The 27,157-nt window shown below is 38.2% G+C and overlaps 1 pseudogene; it reads left to right on the top strand.

Annotated features, from left to right (window-relative positions):
- Positions 1 to 11,755: 11,755 nt before the first annotated feature.
- LOC118703665 lies at positions 11,756 to 12,711 on the top strand (annotated as a pseudogene).
- Positions 12,712 to 27,157: the final 14,446 nt, after the last annotated feature.

Raw genomic sequence — 27,157 nt, forward strand, 5'->3', positions numbered from 1 at the left:
GCTCTTAACCCTTTCCTCTCATCATGGGTAAGATGATGCCACTCACTTAATTTGAAATAGGAATTTTTAAAATTCAGTTCACTGAGTTTAGCATATGGGAGAAACAAGAGCTATAGGAATATGCTTTTGGTTTTGTTTTGCTTTGTTTGAAACCCCTGTAAAGAGCACATACCAGGAAGTATCTAAGTTTTCTTTAATGAAAGTTGAAACAATTTTTTTTACACTTCTATGAACTACTTAATGGAGCAATTAATTAAAGTGAATGCCACTAGTAAACCAAGGGAAAGAAATGGAATCATTTTATTCCTGTTTAAGAATGAAGTTCTATTATGTTCACATAAATGAAACTATTACTCCAACTTTAGGTGAAAAACTTTGCCATCCTGGGTGGGGGGCATATATCTCACAGCTTATCGTTGTTCTGTGAGCTTTAAGGGGTTTCACAAAGTGATGTTAATGGTGCTCTGTTTACTGGAAGATGCTACCAGTCAAGATAAGGCAAAGTAACACATGCTGAGCACTAGCTTTAGGAACAGTGAGAAGATCTGGACATGAAGGGCGATGGTTAAAAGGCCCTGTCTAGGAGAATCTGATTTAAGGTGGGGGTTAAGTCTGAATGATTGCATAGTTCAGTGGTTCTCAACTTTTCTAATGCTGTGACCCTTTAATACAGTTCCTCATGTGGTGACCCCCAACCATAAAATTATTTTTGTTGCTGCTTCATAACTAATTTTGCTACTGTTATTAATTGTAATGTATATATCTGTTTTTCAGTGGTCTTAAGCTCTATAGCAGTGACCCACAGGTTGAAAACTGCTAGCAGGTTCACCTAAGACCATTGGAAAACACAGATCTTTACATTATGATTCATAACAGTAGCAAAATTACAGTTATGAAGTACTCATCCCTGAGCCAATTACTATTGCCAAAGGAAAACTATTCTCCCCCTTTCAGAAGACACATTGGACTGAGAAATGCTATAGAAGGAGTGTTACCCAAAAGGAAATGAAAGTAGTATTATCAGAAAGTGAGTGAGTAGGTATTGCACAGACAAAATCAATAGGTATCTGTTATGAAGAAAACAAAGTATAGCATAGAGGCAACCTAATTGTTTTAAGTTAGCAAACATTCTTATTATTGAGGCTTTTATTAATCTGAATATATTATTAGAAATCACTTATAGTCAGTACATTTGAAAAGTATTTTGGAGTCAGGTAAAAATGGAGGTCATAAGTACCTTATTTGATGTATTTTTTTAATCTTATTTAGTGTTTAAGGATTTTATGGTAGAAATGGATTAGTAGAGTTAAAAGCTAACTTTTCTAGAGTAGAAATAAATTGAAATATTAAGCTTTGCTGATGTTCAGGATAACTAGTTTTTTCTCTGTCCAGCTCTACTATTTTCTTAGGAAATGTACTTCTAAGATTACATGGATCATCACCAAAGAAAGGACTACATACAGAAAAATTACCAGGTAATATTCTGGGATATGAAAATGGTTTTGTCAGAAAGAGTATTTATAGGGATGTTTATCATACTGTGATTTTACTTGACTAGAAAAACACTACCACAGTGCTGTAGATTTGGAGTTGGCGAGCTTTTTTTATTTTTTATTTTCTTTAAGACCTTTAATGTGTTTATTCTCTGTGAAGATTTTGTATAGACCTTTTCATGCTTTAACTTTTTTCCTTTTTTAAAAAAAATTGATTAAGGTATCACATATTTGTCCTCAACCCCCCATTCCAATCCCCACCTACTGATTCCCCCCACCACCACCCATTGTCCTTGACCACTGATTAGGCTCATATGTATGCACGTAAGTCCTGTGGTTGATCTCTCCCTTTTATCCCCACCCTCCCTCTGAGGTCCAACAGTCTGACCCATGGCTCCTTATCTGGGTCTGTTCTTGTTCATCAGTCTATGTTGTTCATCATTTCCCCTAGATGAGTGAGATCATGTCCTACTGGAAATATACTTATAAGAATAAAAAATGAGACAAGCAATAATCGTTATGCTGAAAGGCATATGAATCAGTCTGTAGTGAGTTTCTTTCTGGGCAACAGTTCTTTCGAGATCCAATTTTATTGTCAAACAGTTCCTTATGTGTACATGTCAGCAATGATATTTCAGTTCTGGATGGTGGACAAATGGTGGTAATGCAGGTCCAACCCTCTCTGGTTTGGTCCTGGGCAACCTGCAGTGATACACAGCTGCTGACTGCTATTATATTATGGCAAGATGTCAGCATCTTCCATCTCTGGACTGCTTCTCTTCTGTCTCCATGGTTGGAGTAGTCCTATAAATTCCTCTCTGTTGCCAGAATCTACATGATCTCAGAGTTGTTTTCTGAAAATATACAAACATATTCTCAACCAAAAGTTAATAAAGCAATATTTTCTATAAATTTGACTTGGGATCCTTTTTCATTTTTTGCCCAAATGATTTTCCTCTGGCTTGTTTTGACACCATGTGTATTTTTCATGGGTGTCTTGCTGTTAGCATTACAATTAATTTTCTAAAGTACAAATTTTCTAGATGTAATTTACTTATAGGATATTTTTCCTTACATGATATCCTTCTACTTTCCCCCTTTTTTGATTTAAATATTAGGTGGCTTTTGAAATGTTTATAATGTAGTCTTGATAGCTTTTAAATTTAAATTTTTGCACTATAATATGACTGCTTTAGGTTCATTTCCTGTTGTGAGATTTTATCCTGAGATGAACTACCAATAAAATTTTTAGTTAACACTTTAGGAACAGCTTTTTGTCCAGTGCAATTAGTTTTTCTAGAATATTCACTTATTTCAATTAGCCAATTTAAATTAGCCTAAAAACTTGTCTACTATTTTACTGTCAAATTTATTACTCTAAAACAATCTTATTTTACTGTGTAAATATTAGAGGAAAGGATTATTTGCCTTCTTGAGTAGGCCGTGAGCATTCCTGGTGGTAGGCTGGATTTAGATATCAAAAACCCACTTCCCCACACCATGTTTACAAGACAACTCAAACAAGTCTTGTACTTCGAGGGCAGCTGCTGTCAGCCAAGTCTCTGTCTTTTACCCAGGTCCCAATTGAGCTGGGTATGGGAAGTTAAGCAGCCATGGGGGCAGGAGACTCCGTCAACAGGGGTGAGGGTTCAGGCCCCTGCAAAATTGAGGGGGTAAGGGTCATTGCCCCACCTCAGTTGACCCCCAAGTTCTCTCCTGATGGCCCCTCCGTGACTGTGCCTGTCTTAGGTTGTTCCTTCCCTGAGGAATCTTATCCGTCACTGGCTAACCAGCCATCCTCTGGGGCCAAGCAGGGTGATGTGAGGTTCAGTTCTGTCTCCTTGGTATCTTATGCCCCTGTGGCCTTCACGTCCAGCTCCTGCCTTAGGATCCCCTCGCCTGCTGGCAGGGCCCCAGCACTGATCACATATCTTGGGAAACCCGTGTTTCTTCTCCAGGGAGGGCCCAGCTCGTCCCACTGGATGAGAGACAGATCCATGGTACCAGTCATCATGAGGCTTCAACCTCGACATGAACAGAAAGCTCAGGCAGCAGCTGTGGGAAATTGGATTGTGAGAAGAGGGTACCTCTTGGTCAAAAGAGCAAGAGGGGCCAATATAGAATGCTCAGGTGCCTTCCCAAGAGGCCCTCTACACAATGGAAGGGATTAAATCCTTTCATGTCCTTTTTAAATTGCTGCCAGACATTCGAAGAGTTAATTTGTAAGTTTGCTTGGGATAATTGTATATTATGCTGTTGTAATTTTAAAATATCAAAAGATGTGTTACCTTTGCTTCCAAGATGATTTTTTATTGATCTTCAAGGGTTCGAAGTACTATTATAAGTAATTGGGGTAACACAAATCTGGAAAAAATTTAATGATATTGTAGAATAATATCATGTAAGGATGTTTTTTATTCTAGGCCATGGCAATTCCATTCCATACTGACTGTCCATTTCTTTTTCTATGGACCAGGTCTTAGTTACATTTTCTGCACCTCACCCAGGGGCTAGTAGAGATAGTAGTGACGACGTTTCTTTGGTGTCCACACAAATCAGAAATCTCTAATTTTACACACAAAGGGGCAGTATTTTGATTTTGTGTCATACAAAAGGGAAGCTGGCTAGAGACCCCTGTATATTTATACTTTCTTGCCCCTCCCATGGTCCTCCTGGATGACCAAGGTGTTTGGTATTATTGGTGACTACATTAGGCGGGGGATCAGCCCATGTAAAGGGTCTTACCTGTGAAGTGTCAGGAGCATAAGTCCAAATGGTGAACTTTATTGGGTAAAGTTTTGACTGGGCCAAAGATGAAGTTGAGGTTTTTATATACTTGTGTAATGAGAAAGAAAACAAATTTCCATTAATTTTGATTTGACAAAATTTAAAATATATATTAATCCTTGAATACAAGTTTTTGTTTGTTTTGTAATGCAGGTCTACTGATAAGAACTGAATTATTTTTTGAAGGGATAATATTTCACTTTAATTGGGTTTCAAAATAAATTGCAAATGTGCCTGTTTTGCTGGTCTGTGATGTGATTTTACATATTTCATCCTTGAAAATGTCTTCAGACAGATAGATACTACTAAATACTGTTAGCAATCCTTAAGGTATGATTTTAATTGAGTATATTCATAATTTGAGAGGTAGTTAATAGAATTCTATTAGGTATTTGCCTTTTGGCAAATCATTCCATTGCAGATTAATCACTTCCTATTGAAGGATAGTTACATGCTCCACAGTTGAACGATTAGACTTTGAAATACGGAAATTTCTTTGGCACTTGAATTGAAATCCAAAAGTACAGCTAAAATTGTAGTTGAGTTAGGAAAATATACCCACTGCAGATTTGTGTGTCAAATGGAGATCTTGCTGCTCATTTTAACTTGCCAGCATAGGAAGTAGATAAAGCAGCTTGATATTACTTGTGATTTACAAAAGCATTAGCTGCCGTCATATTGATCAGTGCAGAATAAGTTTTCCATGTAAGTGTTTTGCTTTACAATTTTAAGTTGAATTTACTAAGAAACATCAAATCTGCAGCAGAAGCTAATTTCCAAAGCTATTCAGCTTTTTGTTAATAAAAGGTGAGTGTGATTCCTCATTCAGAAAAATTTTAGTCTTGCTGCCATCAAGCTGCTGTGTAGTTGGACAAGTCAGCACAGTTTCTATTTCTGATAAAGTTTAGTGGAAGTGATGATGGGTAAGCCTACAAGAGTAAATGAAATTTACCAGTTCAATAACATGACAGATTTAAGTGTTTCCACAAAATAGCTGCTGTTGAATGATATAAAATATAAATAATGACGTCAGTCATCTTACATTTTCAGAAGTTTTGTAAATCTGCCCAATAAACCTTTTCCTGCTCCACAGACATTTTTTACCACCTTCCCATCGTAGCAGATTCCACTTCAGTTTGCACTGAATTGGTGTTTTTTTAAGTTCTTTAAAAGTACACGTTCTTGTAGTGTTGCATGAAGACTGTTCATAGAGGCTAACTCATGAGTCCCTTCAAACTCAGCATATATTCTCTAGTAAAATAACAGGGCAGTATTGACAATGTTAAACTAAAAATAAAAGGCCTTTTAAAAAGTGAGAAGCAACACATATTGAGATAAATAAGAAAAGCTATCCAGGTATCATTCATGCAGGGGCCCAAATAATGTTCTAATTAGAAGACAAAAGCAGCAAAAATGGATATTTTTGAGAAAGGGAAGGGAAACTATATCAACAGAAGGAAGGCATTTCTATTGGTGCAGACACCTTAGTGATAATCACTTCTAAGCAATGTTTTCAAATTTCAGTTCAATGATAATCAGTCCAGTAGTCATACTAACCTCTTTCTTGTTACCTCTGCAAACACTTTTCGGGACACAAGCTTACTTAGTCCAAAGATTATTTTGCCCTGTTTTAACATTCCAAAGATTTAAGGAAAAGGACTGCAAAGCAGTTCCTCTGGCATGGCAGCTCCTGCTTCACTTTACTTTTTACTTTTTAAAGTATATTTTATTGATTTTTTTACAGAGAGGAAGGGAGAGGGATAGAGAGAAACATCAACTGCTTCCTCCACACCCCCTACTGGGGATGTGCTCGCAACCAAGGTACATGCCCTTGACCGGAATCAAAGCTGGAACTCTTCAGTCCACAGGCCGACGCTCTATCCACTGAGCCAAACCAGTCAGGGCTCCTGCTCCACTTTAAAGTGGCTCTGTTTGTTTTGTTGTTTACATCTGCATTTACTGACTCATCAAAAGCCAAGGAACACTACTTGAAGTCAGTTGCCTTGTTATTTAGTTGACTGTTTAGGTGTCTTCAAGTAACTGCCCTTGCTAAAAAACACAAAACAAAACCCCAAAACTAGTAGGATTAAACAAATTTATTTTCTCTGGACATACAACTAACTTGAACTCTCCATCAATAAATAGCTTTCTTTGCTTGTCTAACAAATGAGCCAGTTGGCAAGTACCTTTGGTTGCACCCTGTTTGTGTGTGAATAAATTCTACTCCAACGAGACATTCCATGCTAAGTTTTTTAATTGTCCCGAGGTGCTTTCCTGTGTGTTAGAGCTATTGCGGTAAGTGCTTAGTGTGGCAATGTCAAGGTTGTATTAGCACAGCTAACATGTGGTTGCCTAGTAAACATGACACTTTGCCATATGGTTGTATAACAAAATAATCCATAGGCCACTGTGCCTTACAAGCGCAGCACTCAAAAATCACTTTTTTTGTTTTTGTTTTTTACAAGGTTAGTATGCATTAGTAATAAGATAATAAGATGCATGGCAATAAGTGTGCCACTTGAAATGCTATTGAATTACAACTGCATCACTGAGCCTTGTCGTGTGTTGCACATCAGTGTGAAGATGAGTGTACTGCATACGGTCTCTGTCACAGCTCTGCCATGCTGCCCTTGTAGCATGAGCGCAGCTAGAGGTAGTTTGTACTAGTAAAGAATGAGCATGGTCGTGTTCCAATGAAATTTTATTTATGGACACTGGAATTTGAATTTCATATCATTTTATGTATCATGAAATACTCTTTTCTCCCCCCCAACATTTTATAAATATAGATATCATTCTTAGCTTGTGAGCCAAATAAAAATGGGAAGTGGGCTAGATTTGCTTGCAGACCATAGTTTGTTCTGGACATTGGAAAGATTTGGATATTTGAGGTAAATTATTATTATTATTATTATTATTATTATTATTATTTTTACCATTGAATGAACACTACTTACCAAAGATAATCTTTATTTATTTTATAAATGGAAGGGCTGTTTTGAAATAGCATCAATAATTATGGCAGTGTTAAAAGAAAATGTATCACAGCACATGGAGTTAGAGGTAAAGTGAATGAGTCTGGCTCTCACTTAAACTTTGATGCTGAAGTAATGCATGATCTTGGAGAAAGCATGAATGGGGGGGATCAGACAAACTTATTTGATTCTTAACTGCTTAACTTGTGAGAACTGAGCCAAGTTATTTTGTTAAGGTACAGGAGGAAGAAAAGCATTGACTGACATTAGGCTGTTAAACAGGAAGTAGGGTTTTTGCATTAATAATAAGGTTGAGCTAGGCTAATAGAAAGCAGATGCTAAATTAGACTCTAATATGTTCCTCTTATAATTTAATGAACTTACATTCTGTATTATATCTATAACTAAAACATATATTGTAAACATTTTAAATAACATATCATTAGCAGACCTAGTACCATTTAGTGAAATGCTTTAAAATTTCTGTGGATTTCAATAGCAGCCAACCCCTAGAATCTCTACACTACATATGTTTCTGAAACTAGTGACTCTTCTGTTTTATAAGGATAGAAAATGAAACCTGTAGACCAGTTAGAAAATGACAGGTCTTTAACTTGTGAGGTTTTTAAGAGCCTTCCTGATGGATAAACTACATCTAAATTACAGTGATGCCCCAAACTCCTATTTAATTATCTCTCACCAAGTTGAATATGCCATCATTATATGTCTTAAAAATGTACCCTTTAGCTACAAAACATTTTCAGAACAAAAAGGCATGAGTGAGTGGGTATGTCATTTTCATGTAAGCCTTAATTTCTTTCTGGCTCAAATAAAGTTCATGTGCAATTATGGCTTCCAGTCACTCTTGGAGTGCTGAAACAAGGAATCATCACCAAGAACATGACCAGGCTCTGTTCTGTAACTTGAGTTTTAGTTCCATGAAGTACCTGTAAATTGATGAGTAAAACAAAACTTTCATATTCAAGCCCAGCCTGCACCCTCTCCAATTTGGGACATCCCTCTCACAATCCAGGACTGCCGGCTCCCAACTGCTCACCTGCCTGCCTGCCTTATTGCTCCTAACCGCTTCTGCCTGCCAGCCTGATCTTCCCCTAACCACTCCCATGCCAGCCTAATGTCTAACTGCTCCCCTGCAAGGTTGATCACCCCCAACTGCCCTCCCTTGCAGGCCTGGTGCCTCCCAACTTCCCTCCCCTGCTGGCCATCTTGTGGTGGCCATCTTATGTCCACATGGGGGCAGCTATCTTGATCTTGTGTGTTGAAGTGATGGTTAATCTGCATATTACTCTTATTAGATAGGATAGAAGCCAGGTACATGTGTGGGAGCCAGGTGGTTTGCCCTGAAGGGTGTCCCAGATCAGGGTGGGGGTTCCTTTGGGATGTGGGGCAGCCTGGGCAATGGGCCTGTGATGGTTTGCAGGCCAGCCACACCCCCTGGCAACCCAAGTGGAGGCCCTGGTATCTGGAATTTATTTACCTTCTACAATTGAGACTTTGTAGCCTGGAGTGGAGGCTTAGGCCGTCAAGGACAGGTGGAAAGCTTGGCTTTTTCCATTGCCAGAGAAACCTAAGCCTTCCTCCTACTCTCTGTGGCCACAGCTATCCTGGTTATGGTTAATTTGCATACTCGCTCTGATTGGCTGGGGGGCATGGCTGGTGGGTGTGGCTGGTGGGTGTGGCTTGTGGATATAGTGAAGGTATGGTCAATTTGCATATTACTCTTTTATTAGATAAGATACTAATAAATGGGTAATATGCTAATTAGACTGGGTCAACCAGACATCTTCCGGACGTCTGACTTCCTTCCAGACAAAAATCACGGTGGCAGGGGCCAAGGCAAAATTGGTTAGGGGTGATAAGGCTGGCAGGAGAGCAAGCAGTTAGGGGTGAGATCAGGCTGGCATGGGAGAGCAAGCAGTAGGGTGTGATCAGGCTGGCATGGGGGAGCAAACTGTTAGGGGTGAGATCAGGCCAGCATGGGAGAGCAAGAAGTTAGGGGCAAGATCAGGCTGGCGCGGGGCAGCAAGCAGTTAGAAGGCGGTCAGGCCAGCAGGGGCATCAGGCCAGCATTCTCATGTATAATAGGACACACATACACATCCACCATTAATAAGGTGACATACAGGAAGGTCATAACCTGGGATTTCTATGACATTCTAGAGGAATTAACTACAACTTCACCTCCTTGACCACTGATCTCCCACACAACAATGAACCATTGCAGTGGTGGTTGAAAAAACAACCACCAGTGGATGGTTTTAAGGTCACTTCAAGGTGGTCTTGGAATGCTGCCAGGATGTTATCTGTTGCTCTGCCTCACCCACAAGGTTGGGCTCACTTGTCCCAACCCCGTCTACAATCACTCTGTTCTTTTTGCAGTTCGTTTTGCCGACCCTATGTGGGCACAGACTTTAATAGGCTGCCTGTTCCTGCGGAACTTCCCTCCCACTCTCAGCCATTTCATGGGGTGATTTCCATCACGCTGCATCTTCAGTGAAGAAAATATCTGCAATTTCTGCAGTTGCATCTAGGCTCATGTTGCTGCAGTTCCATAAGCAAGGAGTAATAATAATAATAGAACAATATGCACTAAGTTTGTTGAATACAGAACAAAGGAGGTTATGCAACCTGCCTTGATTCACACAGCAAATAACTGGCAGAACTAAGGTTCAGGTCCAGGTCTTTCTGACTTCAGAGCCCATGCATTTAGCCACTACGCTGTAAGGCTCCATTCGGAAAAGAGCCACTTGCACCAGGGATGGGCTTGTGTCGCCGCTGTGTGAAGGTTTAATAGGAACCCAACAACAGGCAATCTCTATGAGACCACCTGACTCCTCAAAATAGTATAGAGAATGAAAAAATAACTTTATCCAAGGAATTAACTACTTGACTAAACAGCTTTGTTAGAACTACTTCAGGAATATAATTCTTGCTTTCTGGTAACAAAGACTGCTTTTACCTTAAATGTTCAATGCTGTGCCTGATGTCTAATTCCTATAGGTGGTAGAGCATTAGAAATCACCTTGCTCAGTTAAAAAGGCAGGAGAGAGAAGGCAGGGGAGAACAATAGGGAACGCAGCAAAATGAGAAACAGTCGAAGGCCACAACATAAACAGCAAGAAAATACTAGAAATTATACTACGCAGCCTAAAGACACAAAACATTTCATTTCTCTTTGCATAAAACTGGTCTGACCTTCACACTTCTGAAATAACAGGAAATATTTCTCTGGTAACCGTACTGCATTTTAGGCAAGTAGTTAAGTGAATGCTCAGCGTGAATAAATGCAGTTAGAAATTGTTAGGGAAGATTTCTATGAAGAGTGCATGTTAAGCAGTAATGTAAATGTAAGTGCTTACAGCGAAATGAAATTCATAATGTAAAGGTCAAACCTGCCGGAGAGAGACTTTTAGGTAAACTATTGGGTTGGAAACGATTCCCATTTTGTATTAATAGTACCATACGGTGGCTGAGGTGATGTGTTTGTGCTGAGCGCGTCTTGCAGCATCGTCTTGTGCTTCATTCAGCAGACCTGTGTCTGACTTCTGCAGGATCATAAGAAATGACTGAATTCCCTCTTCCTGAATCTGAAATTAATGACTAGAAACATTATCAACAAGGTAGGTTGTAAAAAAAATAGTATAAGTACTTTATCTAGAAATGGTTATATTTTCCCTTACATAAACACCAAGGATTTTATGGGATCGTTTAGGACAAATTTATGTCATTTGAAACCACAGTATTAGTTAAAAACAACTGGTGGTGATAAGAATCAGAGACTTATTATTTACTTTTTTTTTTTTTTCTCTCCTGCCTCATCCTTGAATTTTGCGGTATATTATCTAGGTTTGTGGCTCAGTGAGAACACTGGCTGGGGCCGTGAGAACCTGTACTAGGACCAGAAGATTTCTAAAATCACATTTGGGCTGCTGGACCAGCCATCAAGTAACTTTTACCCTTTGCAGAATTTTGTACTTGCTTAATCCTTACATTTATGAAATATTTATTGAACCCCAGATATTTATTGAACTATATGCCAGCCACACATCTGGAGACGTAGAGATAAATGAAGCATAGTTACTGCCTTCACGGCTGGTGGAGAGGGTGGGCCTGGGGGTCAAACCGGCAGACCAGTTACAATTCAGAGTCCTGTGGGAATGCTGAGGTCGTGAGCGACCAGCTGATTCTACCTAACTCAATTAGAGGAATTCAGGAAAGCTTGGGAGAGGTGCAGTTTGAGGGGAGTGCAGGAGTTACTTTATCTCTTGGCCTGTTGCCTGTTCTGTAAAATATTGAAAAACCACCTATCTTTCAGGGTTATAGTGAGGATTACATTAGAGAGCGCAGGCCATTTCTCCAGCAGGTGATTCTGCTAAAATAGTTAATGGCTTAGAATGAATTGTTGATCACGAAGGCTGCCCTGACGCCCGCAGCTGCCCTAGCTTTGTGGTGTTTGAGGTATTTTTCTCCAAGCTTCCTTGTCTCGGACTTAAGAATGTACCACAACAATAGCCAGCAAAAGCCCTGGGCATTGGCCAGTGAGGATCAGCCAGCAGCACCTCCGGCCAGCAGCAAATTCAATTGCAGAGCAGTGGGGAACAGGAAGCTTCTTCCAAATGATCAGTCTTTCTTGAGCCTCATGAAGAAGGACCCTCTACACTACAGGAACCCTGAGGAAAGATTACTGGAACTTCGTTCAGTGTTTAGGCCAGCGATGCCAAGGTTTGTTGTGGGCCCAGCCTGCAAGCATTCCAAGCATGATTATCTGACTAACACAGTAATGGAATATCACCCATGGAAAACAAAGCATTTGTGGCCTGCAAAGTAGATGAATTCCATGTACCTAGTCCACAAACTGTTGGAAACCTTCGGGAGAGTCCCCTTGGACAGATTTGGGAATATGAACTGATTTGTAAATAGCAACTTCATTTCCTCCCCTTTGCCCACAATCCTTAGTGATCTTTTGAGGGCTTTCTCATTGATTTAAAGACCTGCTATCACATGTTGGAGAATCCAGAGATTTGGAGGAAAACAGCTAATGACTTTCTTCATGGAGTTGTGGTTGACGGATGCTTACCTTTGCTACACACCTTTTCAGATTGCCTTGGCGGACATTATATTTAGTGCATCCAAAGCAGGAATTACTAGGAAAAGTTATTTCTCAGCAATTCTAATCCTGAAAGAAAACAGAACTTACTTGTCACAGTAACTAGATATAATGAAAAGCATGAGAAGTTTGGTACACACACACACACACACACACACACACACACACACACACGGGAGATGTCACTTTGCTGGGTTTGTGCTTAATTACGAGGAAGAGAAAGGGTGTGAAGATGATGGTCATGTCTCAGATACCCAAACACCAGGAGGTTGTGCTCCAAAGGAAGCGTGCACCAACAGTGCCTGGTAGGTTCTTTCTAACCATTTGAAATTGATGTGTCAATGATAACAAATCAACAGAAGGAAGAAGCATACCTAGAATTTAAATGTATTTAAAAATGAAATGATGTGAAAGCATCAAAATATAGTAAATTTTTCTATTTATTGAAAAATTTTCCCTCAGAGCAGCTTTATGTGAAATAAAACACCTTCAAAGGACCCAGAATAGTAGCTGGTTTGGTTTTCCTCAGTTAACTGAAAACAATTCCTTTTTTTTAAGAAATAAACAAACGATCAAATAGGCATGTTTTAGTAGTAGCTATCTAGATAAAAACCTTAAGTTGCTTAAAGGTAAGTAGGTAGCAGATGTATGTTCAGTTTTATGATGAACCTATTAGATTACCTAAGTGAACCCATAAAAATGTGTTATAGTTACGAGGAATTTTTCAGATTAAACATATTCAAGCAATTCAATTTACATTCAAAGGGGTGGATATAAAAATTAAATGCACAGATTGTAGCACCAAGTACTTGGATATGAATCATGGCTACATTCACTTTGGACAAGATACTAAGGCTCTCTGTACCCATTTCCCAAGGTGAAGAAGGGGGAAATAATAATCCCTACCCTTCACAGGGTTAATTAAAGTGCCTTTATATACTGAGTGTTTAGTAAAGGTTGAATTGTTGGCCCTATTCATTTCTAGACCATAAGGAGAAGTACAGTGTAAGTGCAGTGTTTGGCTTTTTGTGCTGTGACATCTCTGCCTTACCCTTTCTGAAGTCACCTCCTCCTCCACATGCACCATTTGTGTCAGTTGTTCTAGAGACAAAAGGGACATAATGTTCTCAGCTAATCTCACCCATGGGAACACCCAACATATGCATTTTGAAAGTCAATTTAGCTGTGATCAGTCAACTCGTGAAAGTAGTGTGACTATTGTGTAACCACTTTATTAGAGAGACTTAAAAGAACAGCTTTTCTTGGTGATATATCCTTGTTTTATTGGCTCAAGCACTCATCCCAAATCTGGTTCACCCACTTTAGTGGAAAGGATAAAAGTGAATTTATTTTCAAATGTTATAGCTTATTTAGAAACAATTTTCAGAACTCATGATTAAGTATCTATAACTTTAATACTTACAAGTATTTACCTATTTATTTAAGTCAATCAAGATCATTTGTTCTTCTCCTTGAGCACAGCGCACATTGGCATATTCTGCCAAGGTTTTCTTCCTTCAGTTTTGTGACATTCAGGGTCTCTCTTGAAATTGCCACCTCTGAAAAGTTTCCTGGTGGCTTCCAGTCTTGGCTCTAAGTTAGGGACCTAGATTGTCCCCTCTAGTCATCACCTCCTCAGTAGGAAGACCTATCACACCCCGGTTAGTGGAAAATGATATAGCCTCTGATTGTCTTTTGATTCTTTTAATGTTAGGAACAGCTCATAGTTTCCAGGAGTCTCACAGTTCTAAGCCTCTTGGAATAAAAGTGGAGTACTTTTTCTAGAGGGCTTTTTCTAGCGTGTGGGGGTCATCAAATCACTTTTGAAGAGGCACTGAAGCATATTGTAGAAGATAGGCAAACGTGAAAGGAAGCATATTAAACTCAGTGGGTTGCCATCATCTCTTAGATAAACTCCCTTTTCCTCCCTTCACCCATAAGTTTCTAAAAAATGGAAAAAGGGAAGTAATGTTTTTCCAGAAGCAACCCTAAAGCACTTCTATTGAAAGAAGTAATCTTCAAAAAAATTCAGAATAGGCTCATTCTCAATTTCAAATGACTTATTAATAGAAACATCATGAAAATTTATTTTAAAAAATTGCTGGTGCTGTTGAATAAATGGTGAATGAGGCAGTGAGAGGTGTTGAAATTGGCCTATGATTTATTTTAACTGTTGAATTTTGCTTTCCTGTTTTAGAAAGTGTACCTCCTACAGGCAGACTTGGGCTTCTGAACCTCACCACGGATGAGGGAAGAAGTTTCCCATCTCTACAGGGATATTTGTTGGTTTCTGGCTCTTCCTCGATCAGCAGTTTCAGGTCTGTTTCTTTACTGGCTTTATCTTTTTTCTTTAAGTCTTTTGGAATCACACTTATATAATAGATGATTTTCTCTTTCTGATCTAATCTGAGGGGATTAAATGTAAAAATATAGGAAATATTTTTTTTGCATTTAGTGTTTTGACAACCTTTTTTAATTTTAAAATTTCCATTTTTTATTATATGCTTTTATTGTTTAGTCATTTTTATTTGCTATGTGGTCTGAGATGTTTATATTTTTCCATGTGTTTATATTTTAAATTATGATTTAATGAGTTATCACTTTAAGGCTCAATGTCTATTTGACATTTTTTGTAAGAGATGTAGAGAGAAGTTTGCTTTTTTGAAATCCTACTTCCTCTCATCACTGGAGGCAGATTGTATTATTATTTCTAAATTGTTGTGATCTACAACATTTGTGTAATGTTCTACTTATAATGCCACAATTAAATAGTGTCTTTACAGTGATTTCTCCATTCATCTCTAAGTATATGGGATATCCTACCACAATAGTTGTTTCAAAGCAGAGCTCAAAGGAACTATGTTTTATATCATGTAGCAAGTTTCATATTATCAATCAATTACTTTTATACTTGCAATGATAGCTTGTTCGGATTGAACACCCTTGGTGTATAATTTTCTTCCCTGAAGACTTGGTAGATATTGCTTTATTGCCTTCTACAGTGCAATAGAAGTCTGAGGTCAGCCAAATTTTATTCTTTGTTGTAGGGGAATTGATTCTTTCTCGTCCCCCATTGAGTACTCTATCATTAAACTCCAGTGAGTTTCTCAGGTTATATGCTGATGTTTCTATAACAACTTTTTCCTGCTATGCAATGTACTCATTTTATCTATACATCTGATTTTTCCTTTATTTCATGGAAAATTTTCTTTTATTCCATTTTTGAATATTATTATGTTTCTTATTTAGGAATGTCAAGTATACAAATGTTGGATGTCCTCTGGCTTCATAACAGTAATTCTCTTTCAATTACTTTAAAAATCTTTGTTCGTCTATATTTCTGTTTTTTTCTTCTTTCTTTCTTTTCAGAAGTGGCTTGCTTCCCCTCCTCCCTTCCCCCCATTGATGGCTCAGTGTGACCTTCATTTATATAATAATTTCATTTTTCTCTTCTATCCTTTAACTCTGATGTATCACTTTTCATTATGTTTATTTTCTGATCTTTTCCCTTGTGTCCTACTATGTCTTGTCTAAACTCTTGTTTTCAATAGTTATAATTTTTAAAATTTCTTTTATTTAAATAGTATTTTATACTTTGGTCTGATTTATGTTATAGACTTGTGAATATTTTTTAAAACCTGCCTTCTACTTGCCCTATTCTTTCCTTTAGGCTTTTTGGAAGTACTTTATATACCTCAGCTGATTTTCCCCTCTGATTATTATTCATCTACTAGAGGCTCAGGGCACGAATTCGTGGGGTCCCTCGGCCTAGCCGGTGATGGGGGCCAGTTGGGAATGGCCAGCCAGAGAGAAGGACTGTGGGAGGTTGGCTGGCCACAGGAGGTTTGCTGGCTGCGGGTTAGTTGTGCACCAGTGGGGTCCCTTAGCGTGGCCTGTGGGGATTGGGTTGAAACTGGCAGTCCAGTGACACCTGCTGCTCCCACTCATCCCAGCACTGCTGTGCCTGCCTCAGGCTCCTACCCAGTCAGTCCCCACTGGGAGAGGCTCGCCAGCCTTGAGCCCTGCGTCTGGTGCCATTGGTCAGCTGAATGGTGCTCTCGCTGTGGAGCACACTGACCACCAGGGGGCAGCTCCTGTGTTGTTAGGTCGTTTGGTCATTCAGTTGCTTAGGCATATCTATATCTATATCTATATCTATATCTATATCTATATCTGTATCTGTATCTGTATCTGTATCTGTATCTGTATCTGTATCTGTATCTGTATCTATATCTATATCTGTATCTGTATCTGTATCTGTATCTGTATCTGTATCTGTATCTGTATCTGTATCTATATCTATATCTATATCTATATCTACTGATAGATGATAGATAGATATACACACTTGAATCAGCTAATATTTGATGATAGATCATTTAGAAGAGTGTTAAGTAAAGTGCAGCAGGGAGTTTGCATTTTAGACCATGGCTTTTGAACTTATTCTCACTAATAGACATACAAATCAACTCTGGGTTGGCCAGAGGTATCTCTGGCACATAGTGAAGTCACAAATATATTTGTGAATGTGAATGTGTGTGTGTATGCAAGCATTCCCTCCTCCCTCCCTCCCTCCCTCCCTTCCTCCTTCCCTCCAGTGATTTTCCTGACTTCTCTTTGCTGCTGCTAATTCCTCTACCACCCCATTTCATCTGCAGCAGCTCTCTTGAACAGATGGCATGTCTGTATGTTTTCTATGTCACTTGCATGTCTATATGTTTCCCATGTCACTTGCAATACCTGACACTCTGTGGTATAAAGTAAAGTTTAGTGAGGACTCCACCACTTCTGCCTGAAATCCAGTTGGCCATTCAAATATTCAATAAGAGTGATTCGCTTTGGCTTGGTGTATCCCACTTACTGGGACTAATGCTCACTCTACTTCCTCCCTCCCTCCCAGTCCCCCTTCCCCCCTCCCCACTGCACACACACACCTGTTTAGTGTTATGATTGTTGTGTAGCCTATTAATTATCTAATGCTATGTAATACACCATCCCAAAACATAGTGACTTAAATGAACAACAATTTATTCCTTCTCTCCATTCTGTTGGTTCTCCCAGTCTTGCTGGTCTTGCCTGTTTTCATTCATGTGGCTGTAATCAGCTGATGACTCAACTGTGACGGTTGAAGCAGCTAGGGTATCTGGTCTCCTCTCTCCATATGGTCTTTCATCCTGAATATCTTCATAGCATGGTGGTCTCCGTCGTCCAAGAGGGTACGACGCTGCAAGACCTCTCCAGGCTGAAGCTAGAAAGCCACATAACAATACTTCTGCTTCATTCTGGTGGTCAAAGCAAGTCAGAAGCCCAACCCAGTTTCAAGGTGTGGCAAAGTCACTTTGTAAAAGGTGTGCATCCAGTGATAGAAGGAATCATTATACCTGTCTTTGGGCAAACACTCTAACACACTGAGGTCATCTTCTGCTTTATGTTTCCTGACCTTCTTTTGTTTGGTTTCCTAGTAAAGAGAAGACTAGAAAACAATTTTACACTGTTGCCTTTACAGGAAGTCTGCTATCAGTTTTAATGGTAATGAATAATAAGAAAACTCATACTGTTACACCTTCTTTTTAAAATAACCTAGCTCCTTTTGTTTTTTGTTTGTTTGTTTGTTTATTAAAGACCACAGGCATAACTTCAGAAGTGTCTCTACTATTTGTGGTAAATAGCTCTCAATTTTAGTGCAGGGATTCTGATACCTGAAATGAAAAGTATATTCCAGTTTGTGTAGTATGGGACAGTGGTCTTTTCTTCCTTACCATGAAAATGGGAATAAGTTGACATTACAATTAATTATAGAGATTTTAGGACCAGTTTTTTAGTAAGTTAAAAACCTATATCTCCCATAGTCTAATATCTCCCACAGTAAAAATATCAAGTTGTGTTCTAGGGAAACTATTTTTCATAACTCAGATATGTATCATCTACGTCAAAGTTGATTCTAAGCAATGAATAGTGAAGATTATTAGAACAAATTTGCACATATCAGGTGCTAATATTATTAATTTTTTTTAATGTTAGACAATGGAGTTCAATGATTTTTTAACATTAAATAGTTTAAGTTTAATGCCACCAACATATACCATTGCCATAGACAGGATTTATGGTGAGGACATATTATTTAGCAATTAGCTACCCTTAAATAAAGAATATTCACTTGCAGATTATTATAGTCTTTTTGTTTTAGTTTTGGTTGGCTTTTCAGGCCGCCACATTTTTAGCTTGATTGATTGCAGGTTTTAAACATTGTTCATAATTTAGTTGACAACTTTATTTTTTGTTAGGGCAACTCTCCATTTGGCCACTTGATGGCAGCATTTGCTATCATTGAACTTCATGTTTCTCTAGGTTCAGCCTCGTTTAACATTGGTAGTGGAAAAGATTGATAGCAATGCAAATGTATTTATAACCACGAGAGATAGTCACCTTCCACCCCAATTAGCCTTTGCATTGATTTACTGAGGGAAAACATCTATTACTGAAAAAAAGTCTAGCAGATTAGTGTTGCATTATTTTGTTACAGTTGAAATATGTAGGAAAAATGATCTCACAGAAGATACACTTTAATCTAACTAAAAATGTTCTCATCCAATAATTAAAAAAGACATATCATTAAGAATGCAACTCTGGTTCAGAATACTGTACCACAATTTCCCCCATTAAAACCATATACTTAGTTATTTGAATGTTTTCTAATAATGAGCTTGTGTCACATTTTAGATCTTTAAAAAGAGATTTATTCATGAGCTGTTGCTCAGATAAAGCCATTGATCTACCAGAAAGGGAAATCCCATTTCTGAGTTTCTTTGTGAGAATATAATTATGGTTGGAACTACAGGGGTTTTATTATTTATTTATTTATTTATTTATTTAATGAAAAGGCTTACTGCCTCCCGAAATACCTTTCTGCTCCCCCTAAGAAGGGAACTACAGCCATGGCTTTCTTTCCTGCAGAGAAAAACCTCCAGGAAAGATTCTATAAACATCCTGGCAAGCCCTTTCCAGGGGTGGGCTCACTGAGAGAGCTCCCATCTGAGATGTACATGGAGCACAGATTGGTAGAGATTTACAAGAAAGTTAGAATTAAGAACTTTTGGCTTGAAGGAAGGAAATAGTTTTGTTTTGTTTTTGTTTGTTTGCTTTTAACCATCCCCTGTTTTCCCCTGTTCCCTTAGTTCTCTTAAAAAAACACAACAACATGACATTTGTAAGGTTGGTGAGTTTTGTGTTTTGTGCTGTTAGCAGAGAGGATTCCCCATTTTCCAGTTTACTGCCATTTGGATTCATGTCATAGCAGGTTAGAGTACTCACTAGCAGGTTGTAAGGGAGGCTCTGCTAGGGTGTCCAGGGCTGCCCGAATGGCCAGAAAGTAGCATGGTCCCCCCCCCCTCCCTCCTCCCCCGGTGGGTTATGTAAATATCTTTGGGGTGTATGTAAATATTCTCTGGAGGCAATTTTCACAAGCTTGACTCTTATTTTCCTGAGCTCGTATGTTTACGTACATACATTGTACATTTCCTTCTGTTTATGTACACATGGGTATTCTGGGTATATGTAAGGAGATTTATGTTTCTTATGCATTCTTCCTGTAGCTCATCTCATCATGCTAGTGTATAAAAGTTTTGTTTTGTAACAAAAGTAATGCTAGATTGCTATTTCTAAACCTTAGAAAGCATAGGTAAATGAATAGTAAATAAGAATATCTTAGCTTGCTATTATTTGTGTTATAGAACCTTTATTTTTCATATTTCTTGTTATGAGAAATACTCGGTGGCTTGGACCCCTGGGGAAGGAGCTTTTAGATGGTAACACTGCAGTCAGCCTCCAGGTCTGAGTGTGTATATGCGGGGATTCAGACAAAGGACCTGACTCCAGGTGGCCTGATGTCAGCAGGGGAGACTTTCAGGATCGCAAAGGAAGTTTAAATCCAGATCTGACAGGCACAATCGCTGATATGTTCAGCCTCAGATGAAATCAATGCGGAGAAGAAAAAGGCAGTAATAGCCCTGACAGCTTTCCCTCTCTCCAGCATTTGCTGCATGTTCAAGTGCTGGTAGATTCTAGCCAGCAGTTTAGGAAGAAAAGAAGGAGGAGCTTAGGCGGATGCACTAAAGAAGGTCTGGTTCTTCTTTCAGGGGGGCCTCGCTGCCCACTGGCCTGGGGCTCTGAAATACCCTGTCAGTGCCCAGCTCAGTGCCGGCTCCTCCCTGGTGAGGAAGGGCCTTGTAAACTCTCCGCAGGAGGCCTCTCCCCTCAGTGACAGAGGGGGGTGGGCGAGGGTGTTAGCGCATGCACACGTGGATGTGTGCTCAGACACATGTTCCATGCATGCTGACCTTTCTGGTTAGCGTAGTGCAGTCAAAGCCTGGTCACTGGTCATTGGTTTGAGGTGTAACCTGCCTCCCAGCCTCCCAATGTACCGTCTCTGAACACAGGTTCCCCGCCGAGCTACAGTGAGGGCTGCTCTATGAGGCTCCGCTGTGTCTCATTGGAAGCAGAGCTAACGGTCTCAGGAAAGAGAAGGAGAGATGTTGCTGGTGGTCCAGTCTGAGGGTACGAGTGGAGAAATGGTCGAAAAGACCAAGGGGCTCCTATAGACTATGACATGTTGTGGTATCTCCCTAAATTCGGAAGCAACCACAGGGCCAGGCGGGTTTGCTTAACTGGCTTGATAAGCCCAAGCAGCCCAAGGGCCCTCTCTGGGTGTAGAAGAGTTTGAGTGCTCAGACTTGTTTTTTATTTATTTGTTGTTTTGCCATTTGCAAATGTTCTTCGGCCCCCTCTGACATTTTGTCTGTTCAATAAAAAAATTACCCAGAGAGTTGAAATTGGCATTGATTTTTAATTTGTACAGAAGTTATTACAAATATATATCAGTGTCAATTAAAACAAATTTCATTGCCTACAACATAGGAAATCAGATTTCCTAATTGCATTTACCATGTGGGCAGTAGCACTGGTTTCAGAGTTTAAAGGTCATGGATGATTAGGCTCTGAGCTTAAATTAAATTACGTTACATTTTTCCCTCTCCCTCCTAGATTGCAAATGTGACAGGCAGGAAGTGCCGGCATGAGCTAGCCTTCTCTGCAGAGAATTACTGATGCCTGTTTTCTGTTTGCCTTCTTTCTTGCAGCCCGTGCTCTATAATCGCCCAGATAACTTGCAGGTGAATGTATCATTGTTTTGACCATGAGAATAGTAATACCAATATGAGTAATAAGCTACCAACGGGAACTTCGGCTTGATTTATAAAAATGGCATGAATTAAAAAGCCAGCTTGTCTTTATTGCCATGTGCTAACGGGAGTAGTGCTCTCAAGTTCATGTGCTCCCCTTACAGTTGCTTTTTGGAACCTTCCCCTAAGTCCTGCTTCCCCTCCACTGCTCCTTCTCCATCTCCCTTCATTGCTACCAAATTTGTAGTTTCGGACAATGTGGCCATTTTTCCTACCACATTTCATTAAGGGAGAACATCAGTTTATTATCAGGCTATAACCAGTGATCTGAGTGAGTCTGGTTCTCCCGTGTTACCTTGTACATTGTCGGTTCTCCAGGCCACGATTTCTTCAACTGAGGAATGAGGGTGATGAACTATTTAATTTCTATGGTCACTTTTAGTCTTAAAAACTCAGAGTTTACTTACCTTTCTCTCTTTTTTAAAATAGGAAATGCAAGGAGTGGTCCCACTGCATATGTGTTTTTTTTTTTTTTTTTTAATATATTTTATTGATTTTTCACAGAGAGGAAGAGAGAGGGATAGAGAGTTAGAAACATCGATGAAAGAGAATCATCGATCAGCTGCCTCCTGCACACCCCCCCACTGGGGATGTGCCTGCAACCAAGGTACATGCCCTTGCCTGGAATCGAACCCGGGACCCTTCAGTCGCAGGCAGACGCTCTATCAACTGAGCCAAACCGGTCCTGGCTGCGTATGTTTTTTATCAGTGGAAGGGGTGCTGATATTTTTTTTTTTTTTTTTTTTTTAGGGAATATGACTTATATTATGGAATGTGGTATTTGTCACAATGTGGTCCTCTCTGGAGGAAAACTGGTGCAATGGTAACTCAGATGGGTGACACAGGTGATATAAATCAGGTGATGGGCAGGTGTAAGAGGGCAGGGCAATGGAAATACTGATCATGTTTCATCCTGATCATAATAGGAAAGAAGCCCCATGGATCTCGAGCACTGTCTAGATGTAATTAAATTCTTGATTTGCTTTATGGTAATTTGAACTTATAGTTATGGGAAACATCTTTATAACCAAAATGTCTGGAGGACATTGACTTTGTTATTCTTTGTCTAAAATTCATTGGTACAGAACAAAATTAAGAGCTAGTTTACAAAGATTTTTGAGAGACAAACCTCTACCAGGACTAACTTACAGGAGACAGGAAGACAAAATACAGAAAAAAAAAACACAAAACTTGATAATCATTGTAGATAGCACAGGATTTAAGATAATAAAAATTTTGTGAAGAAATGAATGTAAGCAGTTGGAAGCACTGATGAAATGGTGAAAATGCTACAATTGGTATGAGGAAAAGAGAGAACATGAATAAACCAATAGTCGTTTTAAAAACAGCAATGGAAACCAATGGCCTCCTGATAGTAGAATCTCAGGCCAAGAATACTTTATAAGATATAAAAATTTAAGTAATGGATCTCTCTCTAATACACAAATTGTTCTAGAAAAATATTAAAGCCATTCAACTCATTTAGAAGTTACTATAACCTTGGCTACAAAGCCACATGAAAGTATAAAAAATAAAATTATAAGCCTACTTCACATATGAGCCTAGATGATAAATTCTAAGTAAAATATTAAGAGAATTTAACAGCCTAATAAAAAGTAGCTGACATTACCTCTATTTAAATAGAATGAAAATACTCATACTGTAAAATATCCTGAAATGTTGGAAACTGTAGCACAAATAAGCTTAAATGCCTAACTGAGCTCTAAGAAAGTAAAGCAAATCCATAAGGACCTAAAATGGAAAGGGGTAGGGATGCCCAAAACTAAAGAAACAAATATGAATTGTTGTTTGGTTGCTGTGGAGATGGGATACTCGTCTCACTAACCAAGAGACTTGGTCTTAATGGTCAAAGAAAACAGGCTGTATTATGTGGGAAATTCAGACTTGAGAATGCTGAAAGTTTAAATCCTGAATGCAAAATGGACTTGAAAAAGTCTCTCATTTCCCCAATCTTTTTGTTATCTCACCAGCATAAGAATGAAATTTTCTTTTTTTCATCGAAGAAAAAATTCTTCGCAAGAAATTTTTAGTTGGGGGTAATGCGTATATATCTTTTTAATTGAAATTAAAAAATGATCCTAAGATAATACTATTACTGGAGTTCTTCAGGAGAACATGTAAACTCACACAAACAACATGAACTAGTTTATACTGAGTCGCTGCTCAGAATGTGTCACTAAAGAAGAGATTAGAGCCCTCAAATACAAACCACACATGAAATAATCAACCACGTGTAACAATCAGTGCCAGTGGAACTGACCCCCAAGAAGTTCAGATGTAATTTTTATGAATTTTATACTATGGAAGTAGCATATTTGACTTTATTATTACTTTTTAAAATTTCCCTTTATTGTTGTATGTATTACAGAAGTCCCCTTATAGATTCTTGAGGACTTAAATGTCCACAAAATTAGAAAAAGAATGAGAATAAACAAATGAAATATTAGAGAAGACCTAATCACTAAGCCCAGCAAGGTCCCAGGATACAGGGTAAACATAAAAACTCAATTATCAATGGAATGTCTGTGTATTAGCAATGGACATATAGACTCTGACATTAAAATTGCTCAAAAATGTTAAATACTTCAATGTAGATATGAGAAAACATGTACAGGACTTGTATGCTAAAAAGGACACAACGCTTATTATAAAAATTAAGGAAAATCTGCATAAATGGAGAGAATTTTGTATTAATATATTGAAAGACACCAAATAAAAAAGATGTCTGTTCTCCCCAAATTGATGAACAGATTTAAAACAAAACCTTTCTGAATTCTAACAGTATTTTTGTTAACATAGACAAGATTGTTTTAAAATTTATATGGAAAGAAAAAGGAACAGTGGTGCCTCACACAACGAACTTAATTCGTTCCAGGAGCAAGTTTGTTATGCGAAAAGTTCGTTATGTGAAACGCGTTTTCCCATAACAATACATGTTAAAAAAAATAATTCGTTCTGTAGCATAAAATATGCTAAGATGACATAAAAAGATAAATTTTTTGTTATTATTTTTATTTAGATACATTATGATATAAAAAAATATTGAGTTTAACTTAAAAGGACGACTGCCGTGATACGTGCGTGATTTAATTTGTAATGAAGAACGATTGCCGCGATACGTGCTTAAGTTAAGCGCAGTGACTAACGACTGCCTGCAGTGCCTGCGCAGAAGGATGCAATACATCGGCAGCGGTCGTGGAAGCTCGGGCGACTTCGTTGTGTGAAACAAAGTTCGTTGTATGAATCATGAAATGAAGTTCGTTGTGTGCAGCGTTCGCTGTGCGAGGCGTTCTTTATGCGAGGCACCACTGAACTAAAATAGCTAGAACTGTTTAAAAAGATAATCAAGTGGAAAGAAACCATCTTTCCAATTTTGAGAGTCGTATAGCTATAATAATGCTTACTATGTGGTATTAGTTGAGGGATAGACATATAGAACATTGGATTAGAATAGAAGAATCCAGAAATGCTAACATAAACACACAAATATGCCTAACTTATTTTTGACAAATGTGCAAAATCAATTTAATAGGATTAAGGTAGAAATTCCAACAAATGTCACTAGAACAATTGGACATTCATAGGTTACACCAATAAACCTTCAATTGATGCCTCATGCCTTATATAAAAGTTAATATTAATTACAAACTTAAATGTAAAATATAAAACTATAAAAGTTTTAGAAGAAAACATAGAAAATTTCAGGGTCCAGGACTGGGCAAATATTTTAAGATTTGAAATCAAAACACAACCTATAAAAGAAAAAAAAAAGGCAAATTGGAGTTTGTCAAAATTTAAAAATTTGCTCTATGAAAGACCCTGTTAAAAAAGATGAAAGGATAAGCTACAGTATGGGAGAAAACCCACCTATCTGACCAAGGACTGCCAAACCGTGCAGCAGACAAAAGACTGGGATCTTGAATATATAAATCACTTTGAGAACTCAACAGCAAATAAGCAAACAATCCAATTAGCACATGAAGATATGCAGATGGCAAATTAAGTGAGTGGAAATGTATTCAACATTGGTAAACTAGAGGAAAATTCAAACTAAAATCACAATGATGCTATCACTACCTATCTATCAAAGTGACTAAAATAAAAAAATATTGACAACTCCAAATCCTGGTGAAATGCAGAGAAACCGGATCACTCACCCATTGTTAGCCAGTTTTCTCAGACACACACACACACACCTACTTTTTGAGATTTTATTTGGAATTCCATTGAATCTATAGATTAACCATGGCAATTGAGATCTTTACAATGTTAAACTTAATATGTGAACATAACACATCTCATCATTTACTTACATGTTCTTTAATTTAATAACATTTTTGTAGAGTTTTTGTATAGTTTTCATTAGATTTATTTGAAGCTGTTGGGTATTTTTTAAACCTCATTATAATGACTGTTTATATTCTGTATATTATTAATAGTTAGATATAAAACAGATTTTGAATACTGTGATTGTCCTAACTCATGTATTAATTCTTATAATTTATCTTAGAGTTTTCTGGATATTTTACATTCTTACATCATTGGGAAATATGACTTTTAGTGCTTTCTTCCAATTTCTTTTCTTGCCTGGCCTTATTTCAGTAGCTAGGAGAGTGGTGATTAGAATGGTGACAGCAGACGTCTAATCTCTTGTCCTCATTCTCAGAGGTAAAACTTTCAATATTTTATCATTAAGTATGATTCACACAATAAGCTGCTTGTCCCCATCTATTTCTAGTAGGGTAGCAGTTTTTATCATGAATGATGCTTAATTTAATAAAATAATTTTCCTGCATTTACTGAGAAGATCATGTGATATTCCTAATTTAATCTTTTGATGTAGGGAATTCCATTGATCTCCAAATGTTAAACCACCCCTGTGTCACTAGAATAAGCCAGATTTGATCTTGACATATTGTCCTTTTCATATATCTTTATACTTTGTTAATATTTTATACACCTTGAATTATCTCAGAATCTGTTTCTGGGAAAACTTACTATAACACAGAGTGTATGATCTAGGATAAATTCAACTTTGAGTCACAAAAACTTAGCCATGCTTAAACAACTAGTGTTTTACTTTTCTCACATCACATAAATTATAGTGCTTCAAGTTGATAGAATTGATTCACTTGCTTAGTGATGCCATCAGGAACCTAGTTTCTTTCTTTCTTTCTGCTCTACCATTTCTCTTACTGTCTTTTTATCTTTACAGTTGCTACTTCATGTGGTAGCTTAGAGCTTCATGATTTCAAACTTTCCAAAGGAAAGAAAGAGTCAGGGTAAGGCTTTCCCCAAATGAAGTGATTTATATATGAGAAAGGGGAACTCTCAAACATGTGTCCTATTATACCTCTTTGGTCAGAACTCAGTACACACAGATACCCAGAGAAATCAGTGGTAGAAGTAAGTGAAATTTCAATGACTGGATTAGAGCACTAACGATTCATCTTGTAGAATCAGAGAGGGGCCTACTTTTGACTGAAATCAAGGGATCTATGTCTGCTACAAAGCCTG

The sequence above is a fragment of the Pipistrellus kuhlii genome, unplaced genomic scaffold (genome assembly GCF_014108245.1).
Source record: "Pipistrellus kuhlii isolate mPipKuh1 unplaced genomic scaffold, mPipKuh1.p scaffold_m20_p_4, whole genome shotgun sequence".
NCBI lineage: Eukaryota > Metazoa > Chordata > Mammalia > Chiroptera > Vespertilionidae > Pipistrellus > Pipistrellus kuhlii.